Raw genomic sequence first — 9,830 nt, forward strand, 5'->3', positions numbered from 1 at the left:
ATTGTGTCCAGACACAGAGGGTCGTTTACAGTCTAACATTGAACATAAAAGTCTGGCCACGTTGCAGAATGGGAGGTTCTCTGCAGGTTGAGGGAGTTGTTGAGTCAATATCTGAAGAATTACAACATCTTACGCATATTCTGGGCATCTTGCAACAACAAAACCTTCAATGCCAAGATTACAATTGATTACAATTATGTGTCATTTAGACCTTTTAATAATAAAAACCTGCAGTATTACTTTGACAGGCTAGTGATTTGTAAATTCTCTTCATAACATTTCTCTTTAAAAAATTGTCTTTCAATTTTTTTTTTTTTTGAGGCTGAGGTTTTGTAAGAGCATTTTCATCTGTGGTTTTCCATGTGCTCATTGAAATCGATTAGATGTTAAAGCTTCATGACCACTATATGATGATGTCAGATAAAAAAAAAAATATGATCTGATATATCCTGATATTTAAAGGACGATCATGTATTGCGAAGTATTTTAGTAAAGATTCTACTAATTTAGTTGATTCTCAAAAAATACAATTGCACAGTTGGATAAACAAAACAAAAAAACGAACAAACAAACAAATAAACAAATAATGGTTGATTCTCAGAAAAGAATAAAATGGCACAATTGGACAAACATGCAAACAAACAAACAATGGTTGATTCCCAGAAACATGACTGGACATACAAACAAACAAATAATGGTTGATTCTCAAAGAATATAATATAGACATTTTTGTTTATATTAAAGATGTAGTACAAATTGTGGATTCTCAAAAATATAATGAAGTTGCATAATTGGACAAACAAACAAAAACAAATAAGTAAATAATGGGTGATTCTCAATAGCCTAAATAATTAAATAAGATGCATGATTGGAAAAACAAACAAACAAACCAACAAACAATGTTTGATTTTCACCAAAATTGGATGATTGGAAAAACAAACAAATAAATAATGGTTTATTATCAAAAAATTTTTTTTGCATGACTGGACAAGCAGAAACAAACAAACAAACAATTGCATAAATATACAATATATATATATATATATATATATAAATAAATAATCTCAAAAAATAAAAAAACAAACCATTCGTTTTTATTAGGAAAATCTTTGGAATCACAGTGTGAATATTAAATAACACACAGAGGCTCTTGAGTGTGCAGCTGTAATGCACGCGCATTGAGCTCCCAGACTTCCCATAATGCTCCAGTCACGTGGCTCACTTTATGAAGCTAGACTGTCAAATCTGAAACTTCCTGGGGTGCGATGCAGTACATGCAAGTCCGTGACATTTTCTTCAGCCATGTAACTCGTCAAAGGATAGCGCGTTTGTAAAGAGTCAAGCTACTTGTTTGAGGAGGATGTGTGTGTGCTGACAGCGGCACGAGCGGCGAACCAGCAGATCCTTATATCTGAGTAAGAGCACGCCATGAAGAGATCAGGTAAGATCGGCAAGGATTTAGTTACACGAGTGTCGTGTGCGTGCGTGCGTGTGTGTGTGTGTGCGCGCGATATAAAGTTGTTTTGCATGCATGTTAACGAGCCGTCAGTCTGAAACATTACATTCGATGGTTGTTTTGATGGCTCGAGATCCATTCACTCATGTTTTTACTCAGAAAGTCACTACTCAGTTGTATTGATCTTCAGTTCATACTGTACAGTTCAGATGTTACGAGTTAGCCTACTTATTAATAGTTTTATGATGTCATGTACTTCTACTGCATCTTTACGAAAAGATCTAGATCTCAGATTACAGTGTGTTTGTCTTGGAAATGTATACATATGGTATAGTGATAGTAATACATAGCCTAGTGCTTTGATGTATATCATGCTTTTGAATGGTTATCATATGCATACTAATTCAAGCTTCTCTAAAGAATGGCATTGCTCTAGCGCGGTACATGCATCATGGTACCACCATGTTTTCAGTTCTCTTCTTGGTACTTTGGGTTGTTCTTGAGCGTGTCTTGTCTGTTTATGTGAATGGTGTTGAGAGAGTCAAAATTCAGTACTTATTTGGCACTGCTGCTTATTACTTTGGAATTTTCCACTACTGATCTTCTGCTTTTCCTATTTTCTCACAAAGTGTGTTTTTCTTGCATAAACCAGTTGAGAACCAGCTGGGTTGACAGCTTTACCCAGCTAAGACCAACGAACCATCCTTGGCTGGTTTTAAGATGTTGTTTTCAGGAGGGTAAAATAATATAGGCTACTACATATCATTTTTTAAATATTATTTAAAACAAAAAAAAATCCACACTGTATATTTACAGTTTGTGTGATGAATTGACATATGGATGTGAAACAGAAAATATTTACCTAATAAATAAATATAAAGTAAATATAAAAGTGTAAAGAATTTTTTTTCTGTTTTTCATAAGTTTAATATATTTGAATCTATATATTATGTCAGTATGTAACTATGTTATGGTTTGAGGACAAGAGGTTTTAGGGGGAATGAGCAAAAATGTGATGTCAAATTTTGATAAATAGAAGGAAATGCGACATTCGTGTTAAGAACAAGCTAGTGATTATCATCAAAGTGGATGTGGCAAGTAAAGTTGTGGGACATGCTTTGAAAAAAATCGGACAAATGAAAGGGAACGAGCTGCAAACAAAAACAATTGTCAAGACAAGTAAATCTGGATGTTTCAGACAATCTGGGCTGGTATTCACCTAAATTAAGTCCATTTGGAAATGTTCAGTGAGAGTAATTATTTCTTTCAGCAGGAACTGTAACACAGCTGTTGTCTAATACACAGATGTTCTGACTTCTGATCCACATGTTGCAGCAACAACATCCACCTTACTGTAAACAGCATTATGACAATGTTCTGACTAAACTCTCCCTGGATGACTACACACAGTTCTGGCTCTCTCATTTCCTCCTGCTTATTAATACAGCACAAAAATTACTATTCTGTCATCATTTACTCATCCTCACGCTGTTCAAAACCTTTATGTCTTCCCTTTCTCTGTGGAACACAAAAAGAGAAGTTTAGCAGAATGTCGGAGCTTCTCTCTTCCACACAATGAAAGTTTTTAAGTATCAAGTATGAAATTTAAATCATTATCCACTGAAAATCTTGTCTTGACAGCTGGGGTCACTATTCACTGAATGAATTTCTCCTTTTGTGTATTGTAGAAGAAGGTAAACCGAGTTTCAAAAGACATACCACTGTTGTTTTCAAACACCTTTGTGCGCAAAGCCACTTTTTGAACCTAATAATTTAAAGGTAATAATGCCACAAAGGTGATACTCAAGTTTCTCAAGCCTGAAGAGCTGAAGTTCCTGAGCTTTCCCACATCCATCCATCCTATCAGGTTTAATACGGAAGTTTTTATGGGTGCCCAGTCAAGGGTTGCTTTCAAAGAGCTCTCTATTTTGTAAGCCCAGAAAGCTTTTGTCCCTTGGCTTGTGACCAGTCTTTTGGAAAGGGGCAGCTACATTTTCCAAAGATCTAAGCAGCAAAAGAAAACACTCTTTAATAAAGCTCTTTTACATATTTTTGATAGCTGATACTAGGCCTGTCAAGATAACTTTTTTTTTTGTTGTGCGATTGCCCTAGAAATAATTGCTATAAGCGATATTATTGTAATTTTAAAGACCATTTCATGCCACTGAATATATATAATCATAATGTAACAGCATAATAATGCAAGAAGGCCTACACACTTCCAAATGACAAGAAACTTTTAATTTTTAAGAATATTTAGATCATGGAAATTAAGTATCAAAATATTAGATACCTTAAAAAACTTGAATAAATAGTAAATAAACATTTTCTAACAAAAAGTGCAAAGTAACAAGTAGAAAAAAAGAAAAATGCACAAAGAACTTGTATGGAGATTTTTCCATCTACAGATTTTTCCCTGACCTTCTTTTCTCTGTAAATGAAGGGTGCGCACTATTGCTGAAAAACACAATCACTACTTAGCAGTCAGATGTTCGTATGCACAAAAGCACAGATCCCTAAACAAGGCCATATCTGCAGATGAAACGTTTTTTGTAGAAGCATTTTTTAAATTTGAACTAGCACCTCATGACTACACGTTATGTACGAGAATCTGCAAGAGACACAGGCGCACGTGGAATGTAAAAAACATGGTGACATTAATTTTTAAGTAAATATAATGTGCGATATATTGCATCACCAAAAATGATTGAGGTCATGTAAATATATTGCGCGATAAGTCGATATATTGATTATTGTGACAGGCCTAGCTGATACCATAAAGGATGAAAACATAATTTGATGCAGCAGTCTTGAATATATACATATTTATATTTATAAGTAAATAAATGAATATTTGTTAAAATGTACACTTTTATGTGTGGCTTAAATGTTGAAACACTTTTGGGGCTTCACTTTTGTGGGTCAAAAATGTGTATAAGAAATACACTGTATTAGTTCTATGTATAATTTCTCATATACTGATGCAGATAATTAGTTGATTAAAATTAAAAAATAAATGGTTATATTTCTGACAAAGTTTTGGAACATTTTTATGAGTAGATGTTTCATACCAGTCATATGGTTATACAGTTAAACCTATACGTGTGTTACTATTTTTTAAAGAGTAGTGAAAGCAACTTAAAACAAGCCAACAGGTATTTATAGCATATAGTTGGATCTTCTCAGATTGTTCTGAGTTTGTATTCATAGATCTCTTCCCCTCTTTTCACTTGCTCTTGCCCACGTTCACAGAGAATAAAGCTATCAGCTGTCATTCTGCCAAACATTTTAACCACAAGCTCCCAAATATTTGAAGTGCATTAATGGTCCATTTAGATTATTTAGTGTAAGGGTTTGTTGCATATATACAGTGGTGTGAAAAAGTGTTGGCCCCCTTCCTGATTTCTTATTTTTTTGCATGTTTGTCATACTTTAATGTTTCAGATTATCAAACAAATTTAAATATTAGTCAAAGATAACACAAGTAAACACAACATGCAGTTTTTAAAGGAAGGCTTTTATTATTAAGGGAAAACAAAATCCCAAACTACATGCCCCTGTGTGAAGAAGTGTTTGCCCCCCTGTTAAAACTGTGCAACCCTCTACATTGTGAGTAAATCACTCGCATATGCGACTAAATCTTCACTCTGGGCGACTAAATGATGTCTAATATTAGCCAATGGCTAATATATTCTCAGATCTTACTCGCAAGTGTGTGAGTTAGAGGCTGAGTATATGATTAGCACATATATATTTTCACTCACAGAACATCTGACTGAGCGCTTCAGAGTTTCACTCTCCGTCAAGCGATCTGTGATATTTTTCAGTTCATTTGAATGGATGTGCAGTGCACCTGTGTTTGTGTATTTGGCGTAACGTAAACTCTAGTGTGAAGGCGCACGACTCGCCGTCGCTTTCTCTCAAACGCGCAAAGAGCGAGAGTCTTACATAACATGTAGAATTGATGCGCTTTGTTGTACTTTACTGTAAAAATAAGATTTAAAAACTGCATGTTGTGTTCACTTGTGTTATCTTTTACTAATATTTAAATTTGTTTGATGATCTGAAACATTAAAGTGTGACAAACATGCAAAAAAATAAGAAATCAGGAAGGGGGCCAACACTTTTTCACACCACTGTATGTGTGCGTAAGCGACATTCATCATTCAATCGGGTTAAAAGGTTGAAGTGTTGTGATTGAGGAATGGGATTACTGTCTCAGACTGTCTGTCTGTCACGACCACTGTTCAGCTAAATCCCTGCCTGCTGAAATATTAATGCAGCTCAATTATGTGATTACTCCGTTACCCTCAGCTGATGATGAATTGTCTGTATTCAACCCCTCAAATTCAGCTTCAGTGATTGGAGGTGGCGGTTAGCATGAGCCTTCATTCAAAACTAAAGTAGAAATGGTACATCTGAGTAATTCTGTTACTTTTTTGTTGTTGCTATTCATTTGAATGAATATGAAGTCATTGCTTCATGGGCTTCAAAACCCATGAGATTTCTATAAAGTAAATAGATTAGTTTAGGCTAACAGTGCTATCTGTCGTTTTGGCAAGTAAAAAGGATATAGTCTAATTTTAATTTTTTTTACCACAGTAAGAGATGGAAAACGGGGATTGACAAGAAAATAAAACTGCGACATTAGAGGGTGAGAAGGTGAAGATTTGGGAAAAGAAACAATAAATATTACATTTGTGGAAATTCGTGAGTCGTGACCAACCCGTAAAACAAAGCTCAAAGGGTTAATGGGTTAATTTAAATGTATGGCCTCATAGGCTACCTCTTAAACGGCATGAATCCAAAAGCATGGTTGCGATGTAACATTTGCCTTCTAACCAGTTATGTCTCTTAAACAAAGCTTTGTACCTCACTTGTGTCATTATATTCACATAAAAAGGTTTCATATGAGCAACTGTGTTTTGCCATAGCACCGCCTGTGGAAGAAGAGGTTCACTGAGCGCTGGCACGGCCCCATGTGCCGTCGTTACGTTTGGGATCATTTTATTTTAAATGGTGGTAATGTCAATTGCAAACATTGCGATTGTGTTTTAAAATACAACAACAAGCACCATGAAACCATTTAAAAAGGCACATTCAGCGGTCTCTGTGACAGGTTATGAAGAAACCAAATAGCGTTGAAACAGGAAGTGAAGTAAACAGAAGAGAATGACAAAATAACGGTCCACATAACAGAACATAACCCTGACAATAAGATCGTTAGGCTATAATTAGCTTATATGTATAGCAGTTAGCCTAGTTGTAATCTGATCTTCTAATCTGACTGGACAAGAGACTTTCTATTGATATTTCCACCAGCGCGCGTTCTAGACGCGTTCTAGACGGGCTGTCAGTCAGTGCAGTTACAGTGATGCGCCACAAGGTGGTGGAAAGGGACTGTCATTCAACTACACGTTCAAAAACGCTGATTCATTCATTCAAAGAGACTTAATGAAACACGCTGTTGAAATCATTTTAACTTTGAGCGCCACTTTAGAAGGCTCAGCTCTGCGGTTTGCTCGTTAATAGCACGGTATTGCGGTTATCGCGACAGCCCTAGTTATGAAACAGCCAACAATAACCTGCATTTATAGTAAAATGAACCCAAGCATAACTACGGTGCGCTCTCTTTATTTTATCAAATGATCATAATCACATCAATACATTTTACGATCCTACTACTAACCTTTTATTTAGACTAAAAAACCCTTTCGTTCAAGTGAGGAGGCTGGTGTTTTGAGGAGCATTTGCACATCCTTTAATGCTGGTGACTATATGCCACTGCAATAGATGCATTTTGCAGTATTAAGGTTAATGATTAATCAATTAATTGATTGGTAATTTAAACGACGATCGATCATGGGAACGATCGAAAATTGACATCCCTAATTTACATACAGTATAGGTGTTACGGAGCTGATGAGACGTGAGACGTGCGGATCCATTCGCAAAGCTTTTATTGTGGAGAAGACAGAGATGTGGTCATAAAGCAGGCAGGGTCAAACAGAGGCAGACAGGTATATGGCGGGCAAAACACAAGAATAATCCTAGGGCTAGCGTGGGTCGATGAACTGCAGACAGAATCAGAAGGGGCAAGACTAAGGGAGAAATCCAGGAAACCAGGCGAAGATCAGAAACCGAGAAAGCGGCTAAGGCTAAGGCTAAGGCTAATAAGGCTAAGGCTAAGGCTAAGGCTAAGGAAACGACTGAGGGCTCTGTAGTGTAGCTATCGCTAAGGCAGCAAGTCACTGTTAAGTGAGTCATTGCGATTTAACCGAATCATTTAAACGGTTGATTCATTCAGAAACAAAACGTCATGTTGCTCAGAGACGCAAAACAGTGCTGTGGCTGTGTTTGGAATGTTTTTTGTTGGTGAAATAGCACAGAAATAGAGCAAAAACAGCCAATATGTTGTCTAAAACGTAAGTCTCTAGATATTAACTTATTGTTTATTGAACTGTTGTATAAAATAAATATCACATTTGTAACCATGCTGATTTTTAAAGAAAAAACGGCACTCTTCGTGTGATATTGATTAACTATATGAACTGGTATAAATATATACATTTTCTGCCTCCTTAATGGGATATGTAGTCCGGGGTGATGTGCAACAGTGTGTAGTGCGAGAGTCAATGAAATTGGAAAGGGTGACCTCTGATGGCTAGCAGAAGGAAGTTCATGGACTGGATTCATGACAATAGGTGAGGAAATAATAGGTGAATTATATATAAAGTTTTTTGAAAGAAGTCTCTTCTGCGCACCAAGGCTGCATTTATATGATCAAAAATAGAGTAAATATTGCAATTTAAAATAACTGTTTTGCATTTGAATATATTTCAAATTGTAATTTCTGTGATGGCAAAGCTGAATTTTAAGCATAATTTCTCCAGTTTTCAGTGTCACATGATCCTTCAGAAATCCTTTTAAAATGCTGATTTACATTTAGTCATTTAGCAGACACTTTTATGAAGTATGTGATCATTGGTAATGCATATTAATAGACTGAATCATGCAGCGAAAGAGCGCACTATAAAAGTGCACTCGCACTAAAGCCTGTGTTGGTCTAACCAGACTTCATCACGTCGCGTATGCACGCCTCTGTAGGTGTGTTTTGTAATGCTTTTGCAATATACTCGATAATGTCATGATGTCTCACGTGTTCAGTATTTGTGCTAAACCTGCACAGATTTGACCTGTTCAAAACCAACATAAGGGCAATAATATGTAAGTGCTGTGACAAGTCTCAGTTAGCCTAATGCAGTACACGTAGCAAGGTTTTTTTAAATAATAAAAAGAAAACAAGTAGATAGAATAGGGAGCGCTAGTGTTAGAGGGTCTTTCTTCTTCTTTTTTTTTAATAATAAAAGTAAAATAAGTCAAAAGAATAGAGAATGCTAGTGTTAGAGGGTCATTTTTATATAAAATAAAAAACAAGAAAACAAGAAGATAGAATAGAAAAAGACTAGAGAATGTTAGAGGCTCTCCTTTGTTTAAAGAAAACAAGTAGTAAGAATAGAAATATAATAGAGATTGCAAGGGTTAGAGGTTTAAGTGTTAAACCTCTAAGTGGTAGTGTTATTATTAATGTTGAAAACACTTGTGCTACTTAATGCTTTTCTGGAAACCATGATACATTTTTTTCAGGATACATTGTTGGGTTGGGCCGATAGACGATCGCATTCTCTCGCAGTTATATCATTGGGTAATTATACTATATATAGATTGCGGACATCAGGGAGCCGCTATTATGCCTGACATTGAAACTGCTTTTGAATGCAAGATTGCTTTTTAGTTTCACTTTCACTTTCGAGATTTGCGATCGCACGTATTCTGTTTATACATGGAGCAGCAGTACAAGAAATGAATGAGTGAACATAATTTACGAAAAGTAACCCGCCAAATTGGCTAGTGATTTGACAGCGTTACCCACCACAGCTGATGCGGGTTGGCTGGTGTTAATTTCAAACCCTGCTTACAACACATTTTACAAGATTAGATGTTTGTCAGTGGTGCTGTGGATCTGCAAATCATTCGCCATGTCCTCAGTCATCTCTCATTGGGTAATTATACTATATATAGATTGCGGACATCAGGGAGCCGCTATTATGCCTGACATTGAAACTGCTTTTGAATGCAAGATTGCTTTTTAGTTTCACTTTCACTTTCGAGATTTGCGATCGCACGTATTCTGTTTATACATGGAGCAGCAGTACTTACAACCAGGGATTGAAATTAACTTTTTCACTCACCAGCCAATTTAGCTACTAAATTTTTAAGTTACCGGCTATTCATAACTTCTACTAGCCAAAAAAATAAAAAAAAGGAATACACCAACAGTTTGAGGCCGTCTACACTGGGCATGACAAAGCGA

At 35.9% G+C, this 9,830-nt stretch overlaps 1 protein-coding gene across 1 annotated transcript in view; it reads left to right on the forward strand.

Moving 5' to 3' along the window:
• Positions 1 to 1,240: 1,240 nt before the first annotated feature.
• The window catches only part of LOC107556401 (polypeptide N-acetylgalactosaminyltransferase 4-like), a 32,162-nt gene continuing 23,572 nt past the window's right edge, over positions 1,241 to 9,830 (forward strand). Inside the window, exon 1 of the mRNA XM_016239511.1 lies at positions 1,241 to 1,441. The gene's annotated coding sequence lies outside the window, so the exon portion shown is untranslated. The remainder of the gene's footprint in view (positions 1,442 to 9,830) is intronic.

This window comes from Sinocyclocheilus grahami, unplaced genomic scaffold (assembly GCF_001515645.1).
Source record: "Sinocyclocheilus grahami isolate Dianchi unplaced genomic scaffold, SAMN03320097.WGS_v1.1 scaffold566.1, whole genome shotgun sequence".
Taxonomy (NCBI): domain Eukaryota; kingdom Metazoa; phylum Chordata; class Actinopteri; order Cypriniformes; family Cyprinidae; genus Sinocyclocheilus; species Sinocyclocheilus grahami.